Source organism: Sus scrofa, chromosome 11 (assembly GCF_054392235.1).
Source record: "Sus scrofa isolate SSC_HxYL_T2T_F1_AM1 chromosome 11, Sscrofa_HxYL_maternal_Yorkshire_Landrace_v2.0, whole genome shotgun sequence".
In the NCBI taxonomy this organism is placed as follows: domain Eukaryota; kingdom Metazoa; phylum Chordata; class Mammalia; order Artiodactyla; family Suidae; genus Sus; species Sus scrofa.
The window spans coordinates 11,069,340-11,097,153 of NC_139393.1; the positions used below are offsets into that span (position 1 = coordinate 11,069,340).

Here is a 27,814-nt window from a genome sequence, read left to right on the forward strand (position 1 = left end):
CATTTAAGTCTTTCTACGCACATTGCCAAAGCAGTCTCAAAACAGGTTGTATCTTGGTTGGTTCTAGGACCATCCTATTTGGAAACCCCTTCTAGGTTAGTGTAGGTTTGCACTTTTAAGGAACAACTGTGATGTTTGAATTTTTTATTTGAACCAGGCTCAGAGGGTGAGGAGACACATTCAGAATTATTTAGCATAAACAGGAAACCTGCTGCTTACAGTAACCGAATATTGAGAAACAAAAAAACAAATAGACACACTTTTCCTCACTGACATTTGATGTTTTCCTCTACCACCTGACCCTAATCATCCTCTTTGTTCAGCCTTCTACTTTTCACCCCTTCTCCCCTCTCTTGAGAGCCACTGTTCCAGGATTCCAGGCCAAGAAGCTCCCTTTGAGAAGGACCATATCAGATGGCCAACTTCTGTTACTTTGATGAGTTGGTAGGTAGAAGGGAGAGAAAGGGGCAACAAGAACATAAATAACGGGAAAAGAGGCCGAAGAACTGGTTCATCTACAGCTCACCTGAACACGTGCTGGTTGAAGAGGATAGAGAAGACAGAACCGTTGAGGCTGAAGTTGCCTCATGTGATGGTGTGTAACTGAACAATAAGCACTGGAAAAGAAATCCAGCCTGGTCCCCAAGAGTGAGATCCAGTGCCCATTCTGGTTTTAGCCTCAGTTAGACCCAATGATTAGTCCCACAGGGCACCAGCAAAACCTATGCCTGTCCCAAGATACACTGGGCTTCAGCATAGACTTTCCAGACATGTAATATGTCTCAAACTAGAGCACTAAACTGTTAAACAAATCTAACCATTACTCGAAAGCCGTCAGCCACATATGGGACTGTAGGCTCTGGGATCTGAGTCCTCCATACAGCAAGACTTTTCTAAGGTAATTTGGAAAAAATACTTCTAAATTACAAGTTTGGCACTTACTACCATATCAGCATTCCAAGTCTAAACTAGCTATTTCTTCGTCATTCTCGTCACCTTTGGTAACTATTTTATTTATTCATTGCTTGCGTTTGTCATCTAGAGAGTAACCTAGAGAAGCCCAGGGACCACAGCATCCTACTCACCATCCACTCCGATGCACAGTACATTGTAGGCACTCAATAAGTAGTTTTGGCTGCTGAATGAATGCATTGTTCAGCCATGAACAGGGATTTGGGGCAAAACTGAGGACAACCTCTTGGCTGTAGGAGAGACCGTAGTGATATTATTTGACTATAGCATTACCTGTATAAGATTTACACCATACTTACTTCCAAACTAGAGATTAAAATATACCATAATTCTCATAACACCTTTATTTGCAGAATGTAAGCCAGCATATAAAGCTGAACATTTTAAGACATTATTTTATGAATATTTAACTAAGCAATGTTCTAGTTTTTTTCTTCAGAGAATGCATGCAATTTGCATGTGTTATTTTGTAGTCATCTTCCAGCCCATACCCCTCAGAAGATGTTTATTTGAGTTGCAGTGGCTTCACCTCATCAATGTAAAATCCAAGTGACATATTCATTAGCGTTTTAAAGTCTCTGTGGCAAAAACGCTGGGTTTGTGAATTTTCATTCCACTATATTTCTACACTGTATATTTGGAATTGATAACAGACAGCACCCTATCATTTAAATCCGGAGTTTCCTAAGAGGGATTGGAAAATATCAGATTAATATGTTGATTGTGAAGATGCTTGGCCTCTTGTGATCAACATTGAACACTCCTTGGATATTCCAGAATAAACCATACTATCAGAAGGTCTGGACTCTTCCAGTGAAATTTGTTGACCTTTTCCTCGTATACCACAAAGCCTTTTTAATGAATGGAAAACAACAATTGGATGGGCAAATTTAGAGTCAGCGCAATGCCGATCCGTGGGCATTACCAAGCGGAACTTCCGGTAGAAATAGCTGTTAAATTACAACGTGCTCAGTTGGCTTTCTTTAGAGAAGGTCCTTCACGGTCCCCCTTAGGGTGGACCCCTTGGCAACAATCCCAGCTAGAGCCCCTTTGTTCATAGCACACCTTCTAGATGCACTGCTGGCCAAGGCCCTGCCCCCTTTACCACAGAACCAATTCTCAGTCCCAGGCAAGCAGCAACTGAAGAGCCCCTTCACCCCAGCGCCGCTCCCGGGGTGGGCTCCGGCTCCCACTGTCTCTACCTCACCTCTTTGGAGCTGAGTCCCGTCACCTGGAGGTTCTTAAGGCCAGGGTTTGTCTGGAGCAATCTGCATGCTTTCTCAACTCATCTTTGTGTCTCTGCATCTTCCACTTGCTTTCTTTCAAGGCACTTATTGAAAAGAGTAATGTTCTGTAATTTCATATCTACCTTTTTTTGTCTTTTTTACCGAATATCATTTTATGAGATTTTTTTCCCTATGTCATTAAGTGTCTTCTAAAACCTAGTTTTAAGTGGCAGCATATTTCTTATCTGGGATGTGCTGTAATTAAACCATTCTCCTATTTTGTGTGTGTGTCAGTGTGAACTTTTTTTGCACACATCTATTTTTGACGCTCTTAATTTGTTTTCAAGTCTTTGTTTGTTTGTTTTAAGGATACTTGTTAGCTACAAAGTTAGGAACTTTCTCGAGCTACTTGATAGAGTGGGCTGATTACTTTTCAGAAATGTGAACTCCTTCTTTCACCACGCCTTTGCCTGTATTGATGGTTACCTTATAGAAATTTTTGTCAATTTAATAAATGAAAAAATCTGTTGAATTTTAATACAAATTGAGCAGCAATTTACATTTCACAAACGTTAAGTTACGCTGAAAAAGGTTCCGACAAGGTTTTTTGGAGGGAGGCAGGGAGGAGGACGGGTTTTTAACCTGTATTACTCTAACCAGGAGGTCACGTCTGAGCTGCCGACCTTTCCATGGTCTTCATATCCCATTAAGTACTCTGATACTTAAAGCCTCAGGTCACTTTCAGTCTTAATTGTATTTTATTATTCTCCATTGTTGCAGAGTGTTTCGGTCAATTTAGCCAGAAGGGTCTCTCTTCACCTTTTTCTTCATTGGTTCATTTTCAGTTATAACAATGATAGATTTCCTGAGAGCCTGTATTAATTTTATTATCAGCACTATGATTATTTTTACTCAAAGGAAAGTTCGGGGCTTAGAGGAGAATGAGTTTTTGTTGTTCACCGAGGAGGCATATGTTCTTTTTACTACTGTGAAGTGCTTGGATAGAAACTAAAGGTCAGAGCTTCTCAGGTTTAGCAACAGTTGTTTGCATATCATATCATGTCAGAAAATAAATAGAAGGTGATAAAAGATCAAATTTCTTTAACGTTTGCTGAGGGGGTTTCTGCTGCACTATTTTAAATTCAACTAAAGATCAGTCACCCAATGCCTATTGCTTCATCACGGCTTGTTCAGGAGGAGAGGTGTGTCTTCAGTGCCCAGATTCTCCTCCTTCCCCTTCCCGGGGCCCTGACGTCCGAGAAGGGGGCTTAGCATCTTCACATTCTCTCTCCTGTTTGAACTGACTGTCCGTCACGTTCTGGAAAAAAAAAAAAAGCGTTTTATGTTCACATGTTGTCTCCATCAGATTTCCGTGTTTTCCTTAACACAGAACACTTCTCAGTATCCACGAGTGAGTGAGCACCCATGTCAAGAAGCAGTTAGCCCTAGCCAACTTGGCTTCCAAACAGCATCAAGCATTTTATTAGCCAAAGGAACGAATGATAAGCCTGTCATGGAAAGGTGTTTACTGTGGGAAGGATCTCTGTGAATCCATTGTGACAGTAGCTGCCATCTGTTGAGTGTTGAGTTGGGGCCAAGCACGGTGCATATCATATTTAACCCTCACCACAACCCTTATGTTACAGATGAGGAAACTAAAGCTGAGAGGAACTAAGTAAATTTAGCTGGTAGGCAGCGGGGGAGCAAAGATGTGAACCCCCATTGGACTGACTCTGAGGCCATGTTCCCCGCCGTTATACTCTTTGATGCTTTCAGCTGAATGGCAGCCTGAGTGTCTCACGGTCTCTCCTGATCCACATGCTCTTCCGCCTGTGCCCTTGCCAATGCTCCTACACAGGGTGGAGCATATTTCCTCTCCCCTCGATTCCAGGCTAGTCCTGGGACTGTTTAATAAATAGAAATATGTAAAAGTATGCCGCAGGTGCAGCCCAAAAAAGAAAAAAAAAAAGGCATTCCTGTCGTGGCACAGTAGAACTGAATCTGACTAGGAACCGTGAGGTTGCAGGTTCAATCCCTGGCCTTGCTTAGTGGGTTAAGGATCCGGCATTGCTGTGAGCTGTGGTGAAGGTCACAGACATGGCTCTGATCTGGTGTGGCTGTGGCTGTGGTGTAGGCTGGCCGCTGTAGCTCCAATTGGACCCCTAGTCTGGGAACCTCCATATGAGGTGGGCGTGGCCCCCCAAAAGCAAAATAAAATAATATAACATAAATTAAATAAAATAAAACATGTAAAAGTGATTCAGCTCAGCCTCCAAGAGTGATCCTTAAGAGATCACTGCGTTGGTATCTTGGAACTCCCAGAATCCAGTTGCTAGAACGTGAGAAGGCCTGTGTGGAGGAGAACAAAGATTCCCTCCAGTGCTAGGAAAGCAGACTAGCACCCAGGGCCAGCTGTATCATTGGCAGGGTCCAGGGCAGAATGAGAACGTAGTCCCCAGCCAGGGTCAAATTCAGTCTCCCTTCCCTCCGGCCCAGCACCCTGTAGCAAAGGAAAATGTTTTCCTTGATCCTCTTAGGGAACCTGGTTGGGTCTGGAAATGACACTGATAAAGAAAGATTAACAGGGGAAAAGCATACAAATTGTATTAATTTTTTGTATGTACATGGGAACTTTCACAAGAGAATGAAGACTTGGGAAGTGATCAGAGCAGGAAGCTTTCATACCTTGTACATAAAGAAGCAATACATTTGTGAAGAACTGACAAAACAAAGGAGTCTGGGCTGCATGGGGAAGGAGTAACTACGAAGACAAGGGCTAGTTTAAGAAAGTTTGTAGAGATTTCTTGGCCGCAGATCCGTGTCTGGTGACAGGAATGTCTTCCTTCCTCCTGATCCAGGGAGGGTGTCTTTCACCTGGGAGTTTTAAGAGTGGTTTTAGGGAAAGGCTGGGGGGAGGCAGATCAGAGTGACTTGCCTGCTTCTACTATTTAAAAAATTCTTTCAGGTCAAGATAATATGCCACAGTGCCATATTCTGGGGTAGCATTCCTGAACCCCATTGCACAGTGGATGGGTAACCCCAAGGGACTGCAATCTCCATAATTGGAAACACTCAGAACCCAGATGCTGCATGACCTAAGATGACAGCCCCTTGGTCTCCACGTCGGCTCCCAGGCTTCCGCCAGGAGCAGAGGGCAATAGCAGAACCCTGCCTTCCACTCACAGATGTGACAAGGCAGAGGGCAAGAGGGGTCATGGGGCAGGTGTGGGAAGGAATAGACAGTGTGGGGCCCAAAAAGCCAAGGAAGGAGAAGGCAGGCAGCCAAGGAATTATCCTGGGGCTTCAAGAAGATGTTGAGAGATGAGACTGCACACGCACCAAGGTTCTGAATCCCTGGGACACACATACTCCATTGTTCCTTCCTTCTTCACGTACCAGATTCAAACACAAAGAAACATCTTTACGAATTCCAGGATGGCAACCAGAGAGCGTTAAACCCCGAGTGTGGAACCCTTTTAAGCACGGGGCCTTATGTGACTGCGGAGATCACACGTGTGCCCAGTGAAGCTGGCCCTGCCACCACCAGCTGCCAGTCTTATGAGTGGGCACATGTTGGTCCTCTGAGCCGTCCCAGAGCTGCAGGTGGAAAACCACCCAGTAAACCCACAGAACCGTGGGAAGTCACAAATAGTTAGTGCCTGAAGCCACTTGTTTTGAGGTGGTTTATTATACGCACCTGAGAAGCAAAACAGCTGCTGTCATCATCCTAGGCGTTAGGGAGTCACTGAGAAGTGTAAGATCTGATTGCCGCCGTCACAAAATTTACAGTATAATTAGCAAGAAAAGCACACATCAGAGACTTACTGACCAATAACAGATGACACAAAATCCAGTAAAAAGGAGGAAATTGGAAAACTTAAAGGCAAAGACCGTTTAAAAACAAGAAATGCCTGGGGAAGGGTGACCAGGATATTCAGGGAAAGCTTCCCTTGTCAAAACCCTGAGCCAGACCTTAAAGCGAGGTAGCATCTGTGTGGCTGACTACAAGTGACCCCGCTTGACTGCCTGCTACACTCACCCCGAGGCAGCATCACACACACTAAAGCACCTCAAATCCATTTCCTGGATTAAGAGCCTGAACCGTTCAGCTTCTGTACCTCCTCTCTACCTCCTCCCCTCTCTGCATCTCTTGACCAAAGCATTATTTTTGCCTCTGGCTTTCAGTCTGATGCACAAATCAATATCTGTCGGCCTCTGATCTTGTTTTAACTCAGTGCTCACAAGTCTTTCTTTCCTCCACAGCTCAGAGACTTAAAGCCTCTGCGCTCCTCCCCTGCCGGGGCTATCCTGCCTCTAAGACTCTATCTCCTGTACACAGTCCCTCCTGTGAGCGCACACATTTCAAGCTCATTAGTATATCAGATCAACTCGGAGGATTTACACAAAGCATCATTTCCCACACTTACTTGTCCATGAAAACCTTTTTTTCCCAGGTCATATTTTGGTTCCTCAGATTACCATTCAGAAAACACTATGTTAGACTAAATTTCTACAAGCTGATTTGTAGCATCTGTATTTTTAGCAAGCTCCCCAAATGACCCAGATGTGCACCGAAGTTTGAGAAACACTGTTTTAATAATAAGTAGAATTGGAGAGTTCCCATAGTGGCTCAGCGGTTAATGAACCCAACTAAATCCATGAGGATGTGGGTTCGATCCCTGGCCTTGCTCAGTGGGTTAAGGAGCCGGCATTACTGTGAGCGATGGTGTAGGTCGCAGACACAGCTTGGATCCTCCGTTGCTGTGGCTCTGGCGTAGGCTGGCAGCTGTAGCTCCAATTCGACCCCTAGTCCGGGAACCTCCAAATGCCACGGGCGTGGCCCTAAAAAGACAAGAAGACAAAAAATAAAAAAAAAATAAAAGTAAAATTGAAGTTACAATAATCCTCCTGGAACTTTTGAACAGTCTTGCTCACTTGTTCTTTAAGATTCAAATATAAAACATCTCAAAACTCCATACCCTTTCATAATTACAACTGAATTTCTCTGATACTTGACAGTTATTGTAGTTTGAATCTAAGACATATAATCTTTGCCTAAACACTTTATTATATTGGATCTTTATTTCTCTACTTCCACATAGCACTATAATTCAGGAAGCCGGAATCCTTTTAAGGCTACTCAGCTCAATAGTTTGACTTTTTTTTTTTTTAAGGGCTGCACCTGCCGCATATGGAAATTCCCAGGCTACAGGTTGAATCAGAGCTACAGCCATAGCAATGCTGGACCCAAGCTGCATCTGCAACTTACACCACAGCTCTCAATAATACTGGATCCTTAATCCACTGAGGAAGGCCAGGGATCGAATCCGCATCCTCATGGATACTAGTTGGGTTCCTTACTGCTGAGCCATAACAGGAACTGCCTTGACCCTCTTTGGTAATATGTTCTCTTAATAGTCAATGCAAACAGCCTGATATAGTAGATTTTGGAATTAGACTAATCTGGGTTTTAAATCTTCGTTTGCAGCACCTACTGGCTTTGTCATATTGGGCAAATAACTTAAGATTTCTAGGCCTAAGAGTACCTGGCTGAAATCAAAATAATAATAGCTGCATAGTATTACCTACCATAGTACAGGCTCACTTGGGAAATTAAAAGAGATTCAGTACATAGCTAGTAAAAAATACTGATACTTCAGTAGATACTGACTTCTCTCTTACGTGTCTTGGTCCCATGAAGGGCAAAGTGGCTAATCATATTGTTTGACCTGCCTGTCAGGAAGTTGTAGAAATAAAAGAAAATTGCATAGGTTGAAAAATGCTTTGAAAAAGTTAAAGCCATTTTATAAATGGAGCTCACAGTATTTTCTGCTGATGAGATCTGAAGCTTCTTGAGGGAGCATTATTTCCATTTTAAAATATGTAACATTTTGGTTTCAATTGAAACCAAAATAGAAACATTTAAATGCCTTTATGTTCATTAGTGATGGTTTTCAGTTAAAAGTTCTTGACTCTAGACTAGTACTCTGCTGTCTGGTTTATTGTGTATGTTTTCCACTCTTCTTCTTTTCTATAAATTTTAAGCAAACCTATAAATGCCCTTCCTCTGCCTCTTTATACACACACACACAATTTTCATAGCCTCCCTGCCAGTTTTAATTAAGGTTACATGTATATCTCCTCTCATTTCTGGGTTCGTGCCAGGGTTGGGCAGTAAATATTGAAGGGAAATGGAAAAGGAAACTCTTGGTTATAGTCAGTTTGTTTAATAAAAATGAGCCCATGTATCTGTATTTGAATTTAAATCATACCAGCAAGAGCTTAGCATTTATAAAGTCCTGTTGTAATTCTCATAGATTTGAATGCAAAATAATAATATTCTTAAAATTAAAAACCAAGGGCTAAAAATTTCATTATCCCAATAGATCACCTCATGTTAAAAACCATAGTGCAAGTCCGCTGTCTAAGTAAGATTGTATTGACTGCATGTACAATTTGGTCTATTAGTATGCTCCATTATTTTGAATTTGTTAAATCCTTGAATAAAAATCTGTCTTAGCAGTTCTAGGCTGAATTATAAAAAGTAATAACAGCTGCATTATCACCTCCTAGGGAGAAGAAAGTGTGTCACAATGAGTAATGTTCTTCCTACTGCGGCACCATCAAGCTCACTTTACACCTCCTCGCACCGGGCACTGATTTGATTTTTCTCACACAGACGATATAATTATCTTCAGCTTCTGCTGAGATAAGGGATGTGGTCAGTGACTCCATTTATTGAGTTAAGTTCGGGGTCTGTGTGCCCTGACAATCTATTAACGATGAGACCTGTGGAGACATGCCTTTCTCCAAGAAGAGAGGCTCTGGTATTTTTACATACTCAGTCTAAGAGAAAAATATGATTCTTATTTCTGTTTACAGGTGGGAGGTCAGAGACAGGTCAAGGGGAAGGCACAGAGCTGCAGCTTTGTCTAGATTTCTTTTCTCCAAGGCTTGAGGAATGGTTGGAAGAACTCTTGATCCTGAGTAGTTCCCTAAAGTAGAGCTGGGGAAACCAAGCAGCAGGTGCACAATCTGATGTTATGTGTCACTCTAGGAGACACTGTCTTTAGTGGGCACCCTCCCTGTCTGGGTGAACAGGTTGGGCGATGCTGGAAGAAGCTAAATCAAGAATGTCCTGGCGTAGGGAGACAAACACCACAGGCATCTCACCTAGGGAACTCTGTCTGGGTTCTCTCTGCATCATCCTTCTCAAAAACCTCTTGGGGGAAGGAAACTCAAAAAATTTAAGATGGAGACTCAGATCCTGGGACATTAGTACTAGAATTTTTTTTTTAATTGTGATAAGAACACTTCCCTCAGATCTACACTCTCAACAAATTTTTAAGTGTGCAATGTAATATTGTTTCTTATAGACAGTGTTGTACTTCAGATCTTGAGAACCCATTCAACTTGTATAATTGAATGCTATACCCATAAAAAGCTGGGGTTGTGGAACGGAAATCCTATAAAATTGGATTGTGATGATCATTGTACAACTTTAAATGTAATAAATTCATTGAGTAATAAAAAAAGAATTAAAAAAAAGCAACTTCCCATTTCTCCCTTCCCCTGACCCTGATAACTGCCATTCTACTCTGTTTCTGCGAGTGTGGATAATTTAGATACCTCATATGGGTAGAATCATGCAGTATTCGTCCTTCTGCTACTGTCTAATTTCACTTATAATAATGCCCTCCAGATCTATACATTTTATCAAAAAGGTCAGAATTTCCTCCTTTTTAAAGACTGAATAATAATTCATGTTTGTGTAGATCAAGTTTATTTATCCGGTCATCTGTTAATGGATATTTAAGTGGTTTCCCTACCTTAGCTACTGTAAATAATGCTGCACTAAACGTGGGAGTGCAAATATCTTTTTGAAATCATGAATTCAGTTTTTTGGATATGTACTTGGAAATAAGGTTGGATGAAAAGGTAGTTCTTTTTTAAACATTTTGAGGAACCTCCATAATGTTGCCCATAGCACCTGCCCACCTTCACATTCCCACTCACAGTGTACAAGAGTTACAATTTCTCCACATCTTCACCAGCCCTAATCTTTTACTAGTTTTCATAATAGCCATTCTAACTACTATGAGGTTATAGCATTTTCCAGATGATTAGTGATGTTGAACATCTTTCCATATACTCTTTGGTCATTTGTATATCTTCTTTGGAGAAATATCTCTTCAGTATCTTTGCCTATTTTAAAATTAGCTTATTTGGAGCTTTTTGTTTGTTTTTGCTATTGAATTGTAGGAGTTCCTTATATAATTTGGTATTAGCTGCTCATCAGTGGTTTGGAAATATTTCTCCCCACTCCATATGTTGTGTTTTTAAATTTTATTATTTCCTTTGCTATGCAGAAGCTTTTTTATTTGATATAGCTCCACTTGTTTATTTTTGCATTTGTTGTTTGTGCTTTTGGTGTCATAACCCAAAAAATTATTTCCTGGACTGGTGTCTTGAAGTTTTCCCCCAAGTTTTCCTCTAATAGTTTTGGGTATTCAAGAATTGTGTTTGCATATTTAATCAACTTGGAGTTGATTTTTGTGTGAAGTGTAAAATAAGGGTGCAACTTCATTCTTTTGCAGGTGGAGATGTTTCCGTAGCATCGTTTGTTGAAGAGATTATCCTGTTCCCATTGTGTATTTGTGGCACCCTTGCTAAAGGTCAGTTGACCATATATATGCGGGTTTAATTCTGGACTCTCTAGTCTTTTCTGTTGGTCTGTATGTTTGTGTTTATGCCAGTACCATAGTATTTTAATTACTGGGGGGTTTTTTGTGGTATATTTTGAAATTAGAAAGTGTGATGCTTCTCACTTTGTTCTTCTCTCTCAAGATTGCTTTGATTATTCAGAGTCTTTTGTGATCCCATAGAAACTTTATGATAGTTTCCTCTATTTCTGTAAAAAATGCTGTTGGGGGAGTTCCTGTTGTGGCTCAGTGGTAACAAACCCAATTAGTATCCATGAGTGGGTACCCCTCAGTGGGTTAAAGGATCCCAGGTTGCCATGAGCCGTGATGTAGAATGCAGATGCAGCTTGGGTCTAGCATTGCCATGGCTGTGGCACAGGCCAGCAGCTGTAGCTCCAGTGGACCCCTGGCCTGGGTACTTCCATATGCCACAGGTGCAGCCCTAAAAAAGAAAACAAAATGCTGTTGGAATTTTGATATGATTGCAATGAATTTGTAGAATGCTATGGGTAGTGTGTCCATTTTTAACAATATTAATTCTTCCAATCCATGAACATTAATGCTTTTTCCATTAAGCTTTATCACTTTAATTTTTTCATAAATGTTATATAGTTTTCCATGTAGAAGTACTTTATATCCTTGATTAAATTTATCCCTAAGAATTTTATTGGAGTTCCCGTCATGGCGCAGTGGTTAACGAATCCGACTAGGAACCATGAGGTTGCGGGTTCGGTCCCTGCCCTTGCTCAGTGGGTTAACGATCCGGCATTGCCGTGAGCTGTGGTGTAGATTGCAGACGCGGCTCGGATCCCGCGTTGCTGTGGCTCTGGCGTAGGCCGGTGACTACAGCTCCGATTCAACCCCTAGCCTGGGAACCTCCATATGCCGCGGGAGCAGCCCAAGAAATAGCAACAACAACAAAAGACAAAAGACAAAAAAAAAAAAAAAAAAAAAAAAAAAAAGAATTTTATTACTTTTGAAACTATCATAAATTGGATTTTTTTAAAAAGTTTTCCTTTTCAGATAGTTTATTATTAGAGTATATAAACCCAGTTATTTTTTGTATATTGATTTTGTAGCCTACAATTTCACTGAATTATTAGTGGAAAATTTTTGTTGTTATTGTTTAGTCTTTAGGGTTTTCTGCATATATGATCATGTTATCTGCAAACATATTATTTTAGTTCTTTACAATTTGGAGTGGCTTTTTATTTCTTTAATTCACTAATGGATTTGGTTAGGATTTCTAGTACTATGTTGAAGAGAAATGGTGAGAGAGAACATTCTTCCCTTGTTTCTGATCTTACCAGAAAAACTTTCTATTTTCACCATTGAGTATGATGTAAGATGTGGGCTCTTCATATATGGCTTTTATTATGTTGAGGTACATTCCTTCTATACATAGTTTGTTGAGGATTTTTACCATGGAAGGGTGTTGACTTTTGTCAAATGGTTTTTCTTACGTCTATTGAAATGATCACATGCTTTTGATACATCATTCTGTTAATGTGGTGCATCGTGTTCATTGATTTGTGTGTGTCAAACTATCCTTGCATATGGGTGATGAAGTCCACTTGGTCATGCTGTGGGATCCTTTCAGTATGATACTGCATTTGGCTTGCAAGTATTTTGTTGAGAATTTTTGCATCTATGTTTATCAGAGATATTGGTCTGTCGTTGTTTGGTTTCTTTCTTTGCAGTGTCTTTGGGGCTTTGGTATCAAGGTAATGCTCACCTTATAAATTTAAGGATTTTATTTGAAAGTATTCCTCTTCTTCAATATTTGGAAGCATTTAAGAAGGATTAGTGGTAGTTATTCTTTAAATATTTGAGGGAATTTCACCAGTGAGGTCATTTTGTCCTAAACTTTTCTTTGTTGGTAATTGTTTGATTACTGACTAAATCTCCTTATTCATTATTAGTCTGTTCAGATATTCTAGTTCTTCATGATTCAGTCTTGGTAGGTTGTATGTTTCTAAGAATTTATCCATTTATCTTAGATTATCCAGTTTTTAGTTCATAATTATTTGTAGCAGTCTCTTATGATACTTTATATTTGTGTGGCATTATTTATAATGTCTCCTCTTTCATTTCTAAATTTATATAATATTGTTCTTTTTCTTAGTCTGGCTAAGATTTTGTAACTTTGTTTATCTTTTCAAAAAGCAAGTCTTCCACTTATTTTTCTATTTTCTACTTCACTTATTTCTTCTCTAACCTTTATCACTTCATTCCTTATACTAACTTTGGCCTTAATTTTTTTCTTCTCTTTCCTGTTCCTTGTAGTGTAAGGTTAGGTTGTTTATTTGAGGTGTATTTTTTTTGTTTCTTTGTTTAATGTAGGCATTTTCGCTTTGAACATTTCTCTTAGTATTTTTTTGGCTTTGTATCCCATGAGTTTTGGTATGTTATTTTTTCTGCTTCATTCATGTTAAAATATTTATAAATTTCTCTTCTGGTTTTTCGACTTCTTGGTTTTTCAAGAGTATGTTGTTCATTTCTACATGTTTGTAAATTTTTCAGTTTTCCGTTTATTGTTTCTAGTTACTATCCATCCATTTTGGCTAGAAAATAATATTCAGTATGATTTCAGTCTTCTTAAATTTGATGAGATTTATTTCAGGGACTAACATGTGATTCAGCCTAGAGAATGTTGCATGTGCACTTGATATGAATGTGTATTCTGCTGCTCTTGGGTAGAGTGTTCTGTATATGTTCTGTATATATGGATTGTCTGTTAGGCCCATTTGGTCTATGCTGTTGTTCAAGACTGCTGTTTCTTTTTGATTTTCTGTCTGGATATTATGTCCACATATGAAAGTGGGTCATTGAAGTGTACTGTAATTATAAAATCACTGTATTTTCCCCTCGAGATTTGTCAATGTTTTCTTTATATATTTGGGTACTCTGATATTGGGTGCATGTTTATTTGCAGTTGTCACAATTTGCATGGAATATATTTTTCCATCCCTTCATTTTCAGCCTGTGACTGACCTTAAACCTAAACTGAGTCTTTTACAGACAGCATATGGTTGAATTTGTTTTTAAAAATTTGATCAACCACTCTACATTTTTTGATTTGGAAGTTTAATCCATTTATATTTAATATAATTATTGATAGATAAGAATTTACTATTTCTCTTGACTTGTTTTCTGCCTGTCAGGTAGTTCTTTTGTCCTTCTTTTCCTCTTTTGCTGTCTTCTTTGTGATTTGTTATTTTTTTGTAATAACATGTTTGCTTCCTTTTTCTTTTGTGTATCTTCTATTGATATTTACTTTGTTATCATTAGATATAAACTTTTTATGTTGCCATGAGGTAACATGAAAGTTACATAAAATTTTTATAGATATAATGTCTGTTTTAATCTGATACACATTAATTCAAAGCACATACCAAAACTCTTCACTTTTATCCTCAAAACTTTGTTTTTGATATTACATTTCAGTTTTTATAGTGTGAATCCATTAACAAATGTTTATAGTCATAATTATTTTTAATGTTTTTTGTCCTTTAACTTTTATACTAGAATTAAATGTCATTTACACACCACCATTACAGTTTAACAATATACTGTATAGTTGGCCCTCTGTATCTGTGGGTTCCTCATTCATGGATTCAATCAACTATGATTGAAAATATCTGAAAAAAATTTCAAAATGCTTCCAAAAGCAAAACTTGAATTTGCCATATGCCAGTAATTATTTATAGAACACTTACATTATATTAGGTATTATAAATAATCTAGAGATAATTTAATATATATAAGAAAAGATGAAAATTTCGTAAATAACCTGTGAAATTAGAATTAAAATAATGAAATAGCTTAAATGAGTTTTAAGCATGATCATTGGTGTCATGATGCTTTCATGATCAGTTCCTATTTGATTCCAAATTTAATGCAGTATATAGCTCTATGAGCTCATTTTAATACATAGTAACTCAGATTTTAAAAATACCAAAATAATGGCATATAACATCAAAAATGTTAATATTTCGGTACCAAAGTTAGCCCAGTATGCCAGGATATTGATAGCTGCAATCACAACCACAAATAAAGAGTGAAACACTGATTTTAGAATTATCTGTATTGATGTAAAGTGAATTGTAAAATAAGCAAATGCTTAGAGAAAACAGAAGTTGTCTGAGAAAAGACCCATTTAAAATTTACTTGGTATGTGACCTAGGAAGGGATAGTCTGTGAAACTCAAGAATACAGAGAAGGAGTTCCATTGTGGCTGAGTGGTTAACAAACCCAACTAACATCTATGAGGATGTGGGTTTGATCCCTGGCCTTGCTGAGTGAGTTAAGGATCTGGTGTTGCCGTGAGCTGTGGTGTAGGTTGCAGACATGGCTCAGATCCTGCGTTGCTGTGGCTGTGGTATAGGCCGGCGGCTTCAGCTCTGATTTGACCCCCTAGCCTGGGAACCTCCATATGCTGCGGGTGCAGCCCTAAAAAGACAAAAATACCAAAAATAATAATAATAATAATAATAATAATATAGAGAAAATTTTGGCATAGAAACAAAATGAGATGGAAAAGATAAGATGAAAATAAAAGTCAACAATATCACATATTCAGAGTTTATAGAGAAGGAAGACTATAAAGAAGACTTTGGATTGGATAAATCAGAGATTACTAGTGAGAGATGAATGAGTATTTTCAGTATATGGATAGAGCAGCCTCTAAGTAACAAAAAGCGATTGAATGATGCAAATATAATGGCAATACCTGTGGGAAAATAGTGCATCATATCCGAGGACACGAATAAAGAGAGAAATGGAATGCCATCATGAGAAAAAAAGGCTATGAGATGGGGTTTTTTTGATGTAGAGAAATGAGCCCGTTCTAGAGGAAAGGGAGGAGCTTCCAGAGAATGCATTTCAGTAGTTGAAAGGGGTATAATACTGATGGGCCAAAGTCCCTGGGGTGGCAGGAGACAATGGAGAGAAAGTAAAATGGCCTTGGGATCCATGTTTCCAGTTCTAGGTGGAGTATCACCTTTAAAAATATCCCCCAAAATGTAGACGTGCTTGAGTTCATGTTTCCACTTGGCAGCACAATAGTGCTGTTCCTGATTCTGTGATGGTCACTTAAAAAAAATTATGTAACATGACTCTGTCCTCTAGGCATTTATAATCAAGGCGGGAGAAATGATAACAAATACTACCTCTGATAATGATAGTTAATAATGCTTAACTGCCTACCATGTATCAGACATTCAGCTAAATTCTTAATATACAGTATTTCACTAAATGTATACCCTTCCTAAAAATGTAGTTGTTGACTAGAGATACAAAGTGAGAAACTCATTCAAGGTCACATACAAATTGATACAAATAAAATTGAGATTCACTTCTGTCCCACTCCAGTGCCAGCATAGACTATGATTAAAAGTCAAGTTATATCTGATAGGTTTTATTTGTGCTCTAGGGTTCAGAGAGTAAAGATCATTATAGACAGGGTTTTCAGCAACAACTTGTAAAGCCATCGATTGTCTTTTTCTCATTTGACAGCTTTTGGTAACTAGTGTGGACAGGTTTAGAACAGTGCCTTGGCTGAACATGTAGCAGTAACCACAGACGTATGACAGAGGTTTGCCTGAAGCAGTGTGTAAAATGTTTTTATTAGAGTTCTATAGGTGAGAAACTCCAATTTGGGGCAGCTCTCATGCTGAAAGTATTTCTGGCTCTGTCTCTCCAAAGTGACTCACATAATCAGAACTGAACCCCAGTCTCTATCCAGAGGTCCCTCATGAAGTTGTCTTTAAAATGGGGGATAAAGAATATGTAGGTAGATACGAAATTCTACGAAAGAGAAGACAGAGGAAAAAGCAGAGAAAAACAAAAAAAAGGCCCAGTCTATCTCTTTGATTCTAATCCTGTTTTTGTCCCCAGGGCAAGAATCTCTCCCTTCCACAGAACCATGGCCACGTGGGATATTGTTAAAGACATTAATTTCACCATTTGATCTTAATGATGCTGTAAAAAGAAGAGGCAATGCAGTTCTTCCTCTGGTCCCACCCTCAAGTTCAGGGCCAGGGCAGTTACTTTTGTTGTCCTATAAGGACACATCTGCAGCTCCATAGCCTTTTCCTTTTCCTTCCTTAGTAATATCCATCCTTACAGGGCTTCACTTCTCCTCCCTCACATTCACTTATTTTAATCAAGACATTATTTCCCAATCCACAGACACCACTACCCACAGAGTAATTCTACCCATAGAGACTCAGACTAGAGGGAGCCAGGAGCCTCAAGCCTGGTCTCTAGACTTCCCTTGCAGCATCAGAGAACCCATGCTGAAGAATTCTCCTCCACCAGAACACAGGTTTCATGAGCTTCTTACCTTTTCTTCTCAGACACTTTTACCAGCAATAGTTTCCCATTGTAATCTGTCTTCTCGATTTTCTTGACATTGGCAGTTAGGTCCAGAGACTTTATCAAATCTAGGTTCAGTATTTTTGGCAGCTATTTCATGATGCAGTCTCTCTTCCACATGGGTAAGATTATGGGCAAGATTATGATCTTCTGTTATCTGGCTGTCACTTTTTATGATGTTAGCTGCTAATAGTGCTCAATTAATTCATCAGTGGGCACACAGATCTATTCTATCATTGCTTCTTGGTTAGGTCTTGGTTGTTTTTTCTTGGTTGTTTTTTCTGTATTAGGGCTGCACCTGTGGCATATGGAAGTTCCCAGGATAGGGGTCTAATTGGAGCTGCAACTGCTGGCCTACACCACAGCCACAGCAACTCAAGATCTGATCTGAGCTGCATCTGCAACCTACACCATGGCTCATGGCAATGCTAGATCTCTAACCTACTGAGCAAGGCCAGGGATCGAACCCAAATCCTCATGAATACCAGTCAGGTTCGTTACCACTGAGCCACAATGGGAACTCCCATTTCTTCTTGTTTATTACCTGTAATATTTCTATGAACAGAAACTTTACCCACTTCCACCCCTACCACTTCATCACCCAGTGAAACAGTTCATATTGGAAATGTAGGCTAAGTGTTTAATTCTTCTCCCTTATTTACCAGTTTTTGAATTGAAGAGTTTGTTCCCTTATGTGCTACCCAGAGAATAAGGAGATTTTTAAGCTATTTATGGATTGCTTGTTAACTTATTTAAACATAACGTCATTTATTTAAATATATTCAATGAGTTTCTATCTACTGCAGTTATAATCTATTTGAAAGTTTTAATTGTCCCATCTTTGACCAGTTTAAACCTCTTTGAGTGTCTGAGTCCTCAGCACAATGCTAGTATTTGTTGTTGCATTCTTTGTTGTGTATTATGTTGGTCTATCTTGCATATTTCCTGCACCAAACATAGAATCAACCATTTCTCCAGGAAGTCCCATTTTCTTCTACTGAGAGATGGTATTTCAGGAGCAGATTATGTGTACTTGGCACAGTCACTGCTACTGGTTTGATTGTTTTTTTTTTTTCTGAGCCATTTCAGTGGAGGTAGCTAGGGGAAAATATATTTAAGTGTAAAATATTTCCATTTTGCACTTAAGGCTACATTGGTTTTACTTAAGCTTTTCCATCTTAAATCTGCACTATTTCTTCCCACATCAAGAATTCTAGTTTTCAAGGACATGGAGGAAGACAGAATTAAAATCACACAACTACTTACCTTTCCCAACCTAGATATACATTTTTAAAACAGCAATACCAATGTTGCATCAAAAATCACTAAATATAGTTAAAATATTTTTGTAGATACCCTCCTATTCTTTTATATCTTTATTGAATATTCCTCATTAGGGAATAAATACCACATTCTATGCTAATTTAATATTTGTTCTATAAGCAAATAGATGTTTAATTCTCACTATTAGCCTTTATATCTCAGTAATTATTTTTGATTGCCTGAAACCTGTTCTACAGTATATGTCTCAAGAAAGTCTCATGATAAAAATGTATCTTGAGTTCTTGTATGCTGCTGGTAGTTTGTCTGTAGTCTGTATACCTAAATGTCAGTTTTGCTAGAAAAAAAAAATCCTTGACTTACATTCTCTTTTTCTCAGTATTTTAAATATCTTAGTCCATTCTTCTTTTGTCAAAAATACTGATATTCTGATTTTCTTTCCCAGTCCCTTTGTATGAGTCATCAAGGAACTTTTTTTTTTTTTTTGGTCTTTTGTCCTTTTAGGGCCACACCCACGGCACATGGAGGTTCCCAGTCTAGGGGTCTAATCGGAGCTGTAGCTGCTGGCCCACGCCACAGCAATGCCAGATCAAGGAACTTTTTTATTTCACTTGAAATTCCTATCTTTTTTCCTTTCCCTATGGATTTCTTGGGGTTGGTTATTTTGTGCCAATATCCTAAAATGTTAGCATGCTTTTTGATATACAATTTCAAATTTATATTTCAAGAATGTTTTTATAAAGCACAGTCTTTAGTATTTGTTCTGCAGTCTTATTTTTATCGCCCTTCCTTTTTTGGCATACTATTATATATATTTGGATCTTCTTTGTCTATCATCTGTATTTGTCACATTTTGCAAATCCTTTTCATCACTTTAATTAAAAAAAATTTCTCCTCTTTGCCTTATGTTTTAAAAATAGTCTGCTTTGTTTACTCACTGTTAGGTTCCTTCTCACATGTTTGTGAATTTTTTCTTCTTTCATTTCTAATTCTTTTGTGATTTCTACTACCACATTATTTTTATTTTATTTTTGTCTTTCTAGGGCCACACCACTGCATATGGAGGTTCCCAGGCTAGTGGTCCAATCAAAGCTGTAGCCACAGGCCTAGACCACAGCCTCAGGAACACAGGATCCGAGCTGCGTCTGCAACCTACACCACAGCTCACAGCAACGCCAAAACCTTAACCCACTGAGCAGTGCCAAGGATTGAACCTGTGTCCTCATGGATGCTAGTTGGGTTCATTAACTGCTGAGCCATGACGGGAACTCCCTCTACTACTGCATTTGAAGTAATTTCTAATTATGACTAATTTTTTCTTTTCTGTCATATGTAATTGTAGTAATCTCCTTTAGCTTATTTTCAAAATTAGGTTATAGTTTTCATCATTTTGTACCATGCATTTCCAGTATTTAAAATTTTTTGGTAGATCTTTTTTTTGATCCTGTTCTCTTAGTTCTTATCATAATTTTATGGGGATTTGACTTTGATCCTTCTTTGTTGTTCAATTTTATGTAAAATCATTTTCCCTAAACTTTTAGGGGGAAAAAAAAAAAAAAAAGGCATGGTCCAGGGTATTTTTTTCAACATCATGTTCTGGAGCTCTTTCTGTTGTTTCTGAAATCTCCCTCTATTTCTCCCCCCCATTGTCGTTTAAACCTACATTTTTTACTTTCTCACATTCTTGCCCTGACTAACCTGAGATCTCTTTGCACCATTTTTTCCCCTGTATGTAGCTTTGTCCTGGAATGGAGCTTTGCTCTTAAGTTTTCAGAGTTCAAGTCAGACAACCATAGCTCTTTCAAACCTTACTGTAGATCTATTGTACTAATGTACCATTGAAGTGTGTGAAAACCCTCTCAGTTTCAGCTGCTTTTCTCAAATTGGCTCCCTGAACTTTGCAGTGAAGACAATTACTTATTTTGGTGTTCTCAGCTCCATCAGATGCCCTATTGATTTCTTCTGTTTTTTTTTTCCCGCACAGATACTGATATCACACAAGTATGTAGCTGTCAAACCTGCTCATCTTTGGGGATTCGTGAGTACACTTTGTCACCTAGATTTTTGTAGCTATTGGCTATAGATCTGGGGTTTGTTGTCCTGGTTGCTCTATTTTTATGTGGAAATTTGAGAAGATTAAAAATCATGCTGTGGCTGGAGTTCCCATCATGACTCAGTGGTAACGAACCCAACTAGTATCCATGAGGACGCGCAGGTTTGTTCCCTGGCCTCACTCAGTTGGTTAAGGATCTGGCATTGCTGTGAACTGCGGTGAGGGTCATAGATGTGGCTCTGATCCTGTGTTGCTGTGGCTGTGGTGTAGGCAGGCAGCTACATCTCTGATTCGACCCCTAGCCTGGGAACTTCCATATGCCACAGGTGTAGCCCTAAAAAGACAAAAAAAAAAGAAAAAGAAAAAAGCTATGGCTGCCATCTTCTGTAATACTCAAAATTACATTTTTAATTTTAAACAGTGAAAATATACTACCTCTTAAAAATACAATTTATGTTAAAGTGCCTGTAAACAAAACAATGGTGTCTTCCACCCTTGCATACACGCTATGATTTTACATGATTTAATTTTCTTTGGAGACTATCAGGGTCTAAAAATGTGATGTTTTTTCATACTTCCTTTTCCTGTGATTTTAATTTCATGATTTTAGGAGATTTTTCTCAGAAGACATCTACTTCATTACGCAGGGAAGGTAGTAACTTTTCAGTGGATCAGCTGACAGACAGCATATCATCCAAGTAAGCAAGTACTGGGACAACGACTATATCATATAGACCTAATGTGATGCATCAAGGATACTGTATCATTTACGCATTATTCCTACCCAGACACTCCCGATCTAACTACTAGGAAACATCAGTAAAATCCAAATAAAGGGACAAGAAACTAACTGGCTAAAACCTTTTAAAAATGTGAATGCCATGAAAGATAGAGAAACTGTTGTAGATTAAAGGAAACTGAGAAAACTGGATTTAAAAAATGCAATAGGTGGTGATGAAGTAGACCAGGACAAAAAGGTATGGTTTTATTTTGCTATAATGGGCATCAGTGAGACAACTGGGGAACTATGAATACGGTCAGTAGATTATATAATAACACTATCAGTTCTAATGATTCGATTTGTGTTTTAAGTATATAAGAAAATGTCCATAATTTTAGGAAACGCACACGGAACAATTTAAAGACAAATGGATATGATGACTCTAACTTATAATCGATTCTTGTTACTCACAGTAGTTATGTTCTCTGAAGTTTCCATAAATGTTGAATTGGTCAGTAATTAGCCATTGCTCACAGACGAAATAACGGGGTCGCTTCCTGCAAGCCTCTGACTGCATTTTCATCAGCTGGTCACTGTATAGTCTTGTGTTTCTGTTTATGTAGACTTAACTATATATTGTAGATACTATACATTATATATACGATGTGTTGTATACTTTATATAATGCAGTATATAATATATGTACTATACTATATATGATGTGTATTATATAGTATATTAAGCATATACTTGTGCATTATATATTATTATTGATCATTAATAGTAAATAATGTTAACAGCACTATACCGCATGCCTGAATAAATTTTATCTAGCACAAGTATTTTTCTGCATAAAGCAGATATATAAATATATGTTTGTGCATTATCATTCTGTCTCTCTATATACATATGTTTATATATTGCATTATGTAGATATATAGCTGTATACATTTAAATAAATATAAAATATATTTATATACTATACATAAATTTATATATAAACATATAGAAAAAGAATGATAGTGCACATATAGTAAATATTAATATTTTAGTAATCTGGTTGAAAAATATACAAGAGACTTCTTAGTACAAACTTTTCAACTTTCCTATAACTCAAATTATTTGAAAATATATTTTTTTAAATAGGGCTTTTTACCTCTTGTTTGTCAATATAACCCAAGCAGGTAGGGCAGGTTTGACATGCACTCAATCAATACTTCTGTAAAAAAAAAAAAAAAATGAGGAGTATCAAGCAAAGGCTCAAACCTCGAGAGTCAGGATTAGAAATACTCCACAAAATGGCAGTGGCGCACACAGGATTCAGTGATCTCCGTTCAGGAGGGCAAGCGTAGAGGAAGGATGATTTAGCCTCGTTGTTCCCCTCATTGATTAGGAAAATGTTTACTTTGCTTTCCATCCTCTCATCTTTTCCTGCAGTAATAAATTGTGATTGATATGCTTGTAGCTATGCTTGTGGATTACTTTAATTATAGCAATAGTCATGTATATCGATTAATGTTATTTACCGCAACTTCCTTGAATGTATAACTTTTCAACTATTTATTAAATGTCGAGACATTCAAATGACCTTTGCTGCAGATCCAACTTGTGATAGCTCCAGGTTTGAGATGAACTTGGCCTAGAATTTTACTTATTCAATGCACGTCATTTTGTATTCTGCCCGTCTAAGCGTCTTATTTTAGAATCAACCATATGGAATTTTGATGCCAAGTCTTATCTTAATTCTGAGCTATCTGATAGCATGGTAATTACTACAAAGCCATCAAGTACCACCAAACAATTTGCATCTCCTTAGGGAGTAATTTTCCTACAGGACAAATAGCAGTTGTCAAATGACTAAGAATAATTTTGTTTACAAGCACAGATTTAGAAACCACTAAACAAGTATGAACGTGCAGTGGAGATGCGGCTTTCACTCTTAAGTATCTGACTTTAAATCATTAAGCTTTAAATGCTTGTAATGAAAAAAAAAAATAGCATTTCAGCTCTTCTAATAAGCAGTAGGAAATTAGGCCTCTGTGGTTCTTCTTGACCCATTAATGGGAATGTATTTTAAGAACTCTTACTTGTTCTCACCAACTTGGTTATAAAAGCACTCAGGATTAGAAAAGGAACACTTTCTTCCTTGAATTCATTTCAGTTCAAGTCAATTCAGTAAATATGAATCGGTCACTCCTTTGTGCAAGACTCCAATACATGCAACCTTAAAAACATTCTTCTTGCTTTCCAAACACTTTATTTATTTATTTATTTATTTATTTATTTATTTAGTTTTTGCTGCTCCTGGTACAGCATGACTCTGAAACACCTATGTGTGCCCCCTTGGACTGTTGCTTCGTACTTAACTGTCTGGTTGCTCTTTCTCAAATGAGATAATTTAGATTTTAAAAAATTCAATTTATTGCTTGAAAAAGCACAATTTACTCCAGCCCAAACACCAACATTGTTGTTCTGTTTGACTTTGTAAAAATACTCTTTGGCATAATAAACATTATGAGTTTGCCCATTAATAAATTACCCTACTGGAAAAAGCATAAAAGATTTATCTCATCAGAGACTGGTACATTGCTGAAACTTCACTCTCATTATAATTTCCTGCCCTCGAATCGCCTTCAAGAATAAAATAAATTAGTATTTAAATTATGCATGGGCATACAATGTTTTGATGTTTCAAATTTTAGCAAAACTTAATGTGCATCAGATTATTAAATGAAACTTTAAAAGTCTAGGTAACTCCTAGTCATTTAGTTTTTCAATTGGCCACTTTTCTTTTTCTTACAACGTTAATTAAAACACCCTCATGCTGAGAGGTCTTTGCTTTCCTTGGTGACTTTTCCTGGGATTGATATGCTTTGACAGATGGGGACTATCTTTCAGTAATTATAGAAGTAAAGCTGACTTAGATATGTTCATATTCCCCTAAAAATTTAAAGATAAACACTATCTGAATGTTTAAAGTTAAACACTATCTGAGCTTACATGATGGCTGTCAGAAAGATTGCTACCTAAGACAAAAAATTGCCGTCCATTAAATATGATAGGGTATAATTAGTCGCTACCCTGCTAACTCATTTTTTTTAGCATCAAGCCATATATAATGGAGTGAGAGTATCATGTATTATATCCCTAAGACTAGTAATAAATGATCATATGGAATAAGGGTTTGTTAACACAGCATCAAATAGAGATGTGCTAGTTATTCAGATCAATAAATGGTAAATGAATAATTTTAATATGCAAGATCTGCATGGGTCCTGTAATTTGCCAAAATAAGTAATCATAATTATTTATCTCATTAATGCATTATAAGTCATATTTGTAATAAGATTAAGCCTGAACTTTTAAGAGTTCCCTTCGTGACTCAGCGGTTAACAAACCCGACTAGGATCCATGAGGATGTGGGTTCAATCTCTGGCCTTGCTCAGTGGACTAAGGACCCAGTGTTGCCATGAGCTGTGGTGTAGGTTGCAGGGGCAGCTCAGATCCCACGTGGATATAGCTATGGTGTAGGCTGGCAGCTGTGGCTCCAATTCAACCCCTAGCCTGGGAACCTCCATATACCTCGGGTGTGGCCCTAAAAAGACCAAACAAAACAAAACAAAACAAAACCAAAACTGGACTTTAAATTAACCAAATCTTAGCAAGGTTGTGAGTTTTTCTGCTTTCATGCTTGCTGTGGCTATCGACTGCATTGGAACCCCCATCAGCTGTGAAAACGTCCCCAGATGGATGAACGTGTCAGGACACTGGCCATTTGTTTACTGTGTTGAGACACAGTTAAGACAAAGGCCAACTTTTTTCCTCACTGTCTCTCATCAGCTAATCTGTCAATGAAAAGAGAAATGTTTTTCTTCCCTATGAATTAGGTTTCTGGAGCTTTGTGGTACAGGAAATTGTATGTATCCTTTACTTTTTTTTTTTTATTTTCTTTTTCTTTTTTTCTTTTTTCTGGCAGGGCTGCTCCTGCAGCATATGGAGTTGCCCAGGCTAGGGTCAAATTGGAGCTGTAGCTACCAGCCACAGCCACAGCCACATCCATGCCAGAACTGAGCTATGAGTCTTGTCTGTGACCTACACCACAGCTCATGGCAACACTGGATCCTTAACCTACTGAGTGAGGCCAGGGATCAAATCCGCACCCTCCTAGAGCATAGTCAGGTTTTTAACCGGCCAAGCTCCAGCGAGAACTCCAGAGGTACCCTTTACTTGATCAACACTTTGTTGTTTGGTCCCAAATCTTCTCCAGATATTTATTATACCACCTTAAAATCATTCTCCCTAAGGCCCGAGTCATGCTACTAAAATTACTATTTGCCAAATCATCACTTAATAGTCAAAAAACTGATACAATTTCAATTATCTGTAAAAACACCTTGAAGAGCAAAACCACATAGGAATGTGCTGATTTGAATATTCATATTTTGAAGTCTGACTTGAAAAATATTTGTTTACATATTTTTGTAGGTGGAAAGTATTCTCTCAAAGGTATTATTTTAAGACAATTATAAAATACAAGGATTTTCAAAAAAAATAGAAAGGCAGTTAATTAAGTAGCTCCCATGGAAACCACCAGAGAAAATGTTAACAGGGTCAGCATAGGATAGAAAGACAGGACTGAACAGCGAAAGTTAAAGCTTTACTCTGTGCCATTGAACGAGTCACATTTTTTTCCCCCTGCACTCTTAGCTGTATAATACATAGTTTGAATTTGCTTAAAATTCTCTATTTTGATATGCTGTATCCTTTAAGTGGATGTTGAAGTTGTTCAAATGTAAAGTTTGTTTTTGCTTTCATAGATACTGAAAAGGGGTGAAGAAAACGTGATTGGGTAGAAGGCTCTCTTTTCTAAAATGTGGAGGTTATTTTGCTGGGAAGAAACCATGAGGTCAAATAGAACTCTGTGACTACTACCGCATGAAGTAAACATAACTCCTCTTGGAATGGATGCCAGGGCAGTGCACCAAATACTGGCCAGTCCAGGTGTAGAGAAGTAAATAATTCACAGTAGGAATTATTTCTGAGTTGCTGCAAAATGTTGGTGCTTCTGCTGTCTTTTTCTTTGAGTTCCAAAGTTGCCAAGAACTCACTCACAGCATTTCTCATGCATTGGGAGGATGCTGCAGAAGAGAGTCGGGAATCGTCTCTGCCCAGTGAAAATCTAAGCCGATTCCAGATATAACTGTCCAAAAGTTCATTTAGACTTCGGTATCTTCATTGAATCTTTCTCAGTAGCTTTTTATGGACAGATCCCACCACCACCACCCCTTGCTTCCTCCCTTCCTCCCTTCCTTCCTCCCTCCCTGTCTGTCTGTCTGTCTTTCCTTTCCTTCCTTCCTTCCTTCCTTCCGATTGTAAATGTGATAACACATTATGTTGCTGGCTCTGCAGTTCTCTATAATAGAAGGAAAGGGGAGTAGGAAGGCTACTAGCTAGTTTGTCTTTTGAGTGTGTCTGGTGGGCACTGAGGGAGAGGAGGGGCTTACCTGGCTTGTGCAGGCTGACCTGGGTGTGGGTGCGGCTGCGTGGTGCTGCGCAGCCATGGCTGGAGGACGTGACCCATGTGGAGCAGGCCTGGCTTCAAGGTGATTCCAAGAGGGAGACAGAGGAGAATTTTCTTTCTGCTGAAGTTTTAAAGCCCATCTCCAGATGGCAAAGGGAAGAATCAGGCAGATGAATAAAAACAATAAATGTTTATGGCTGTGCTAATAAAGCTGCATTCTGTTGGAATGTGCTTCATGTACCAGGCGGGTGGAGCTAAGATTCCAGGAATTCAAGGATGTAAAAAGAACCTCTCTCACCCGCTGACTAGTATTGGAAGAGAAGTTTTTTAGTTCTACAACTGGAGCTAAGGCATTACTCACAGACACTACTGGGAGGGAAAACTTGTGGCTATTACAAATTATTCATGTTCTTTTCGTAATGGCCTATTTTGTGGAAAAGGGTCATATTGCAAGAGCATTTGGTTTGGGGACAGGGATTCCCAAATAGGAAGGAAGGACTGGAAAGCAGTGTCAGCTTAGTGGGTTGATGGAAATTCTTTTAAAAATTTAGTCTATACATGAATGAAGAGTTTTACAAATTAAATATATGTGACTTTCCATGCAGCATAACTCTGACTCTGGTGTTTTACTAGGACACGGTTGAGAGAGATGGTTTTATCTGGAATAACCACCAATTCCTATGACAATGGAATTGTCCCCCAGCCACTGAAATGTACTTTAAAGACAGCAACTAAAAACTGTTAGCGTCACACTGATTCCAGGATTGAGAGACAGTAAATGGTCATTGAAAAAGCAACCTTGGTATGTGTAAAAATGTCTGTCCTCCATGAGACATGAGGTATTAAATAGCTAGAGGAAAACGATGAAGTTATACATAGTCCTGAGGAGAGTTCATATATGAGAAGTAATTTGAGGAAAACTTGCACAACCAAACCCAAGTGAAACATAACAAACATCTT

The 27,814-nt window shown here is 38.3% G+C and overlaps 1 protein-coding gene and 1 long non-coding RNA gene across 12 annotated transcripts in view; one reads left to right on the forward strand and one right to left on the reverse strand.

Annotated features, from left to right (window-relative positions):
• RFC3 (replication factor C subunit 3) overlaps positions 1-27,814 on the forward strand; it is a 377,430-nt gene that overhangs the window by 278,483 nt on the left and 71,133 nt on the right. For 9 of the 11 annotated variants that reach the window (XR_014818797.1, XR_014818799.1, XR_014818801.1 and 6 more), the window contains 2 exons: positions 10,796-10,873; positions 20,544-20,597. The gene's annotated coding sequence lies outside the window, so the exon portion shown is untranslated. Of the gene's footprint in view, positions 1-10,795; positions 10,874-20,543; positions 20,598-21,222; positions 22,139-27,814 lie in introns of those variants that run through there. The other 2 variants (XR_014818805.1, XR_014818795.1) reach the window with 2 other exon arrangements.
• LOC146398523 (uncharacterized) lies at positions 128-27,049 on the reverse strand. The gene is made up of 2 exons (XR_014819316.1): positions 26,838-27,049; positions 128-3,516 (listed from the first exon to the last, which is right to left on the reverse strand). It is a non-coding gene; the product is annotated as an uncharacterized LOC146398523 (long non-coding RNA).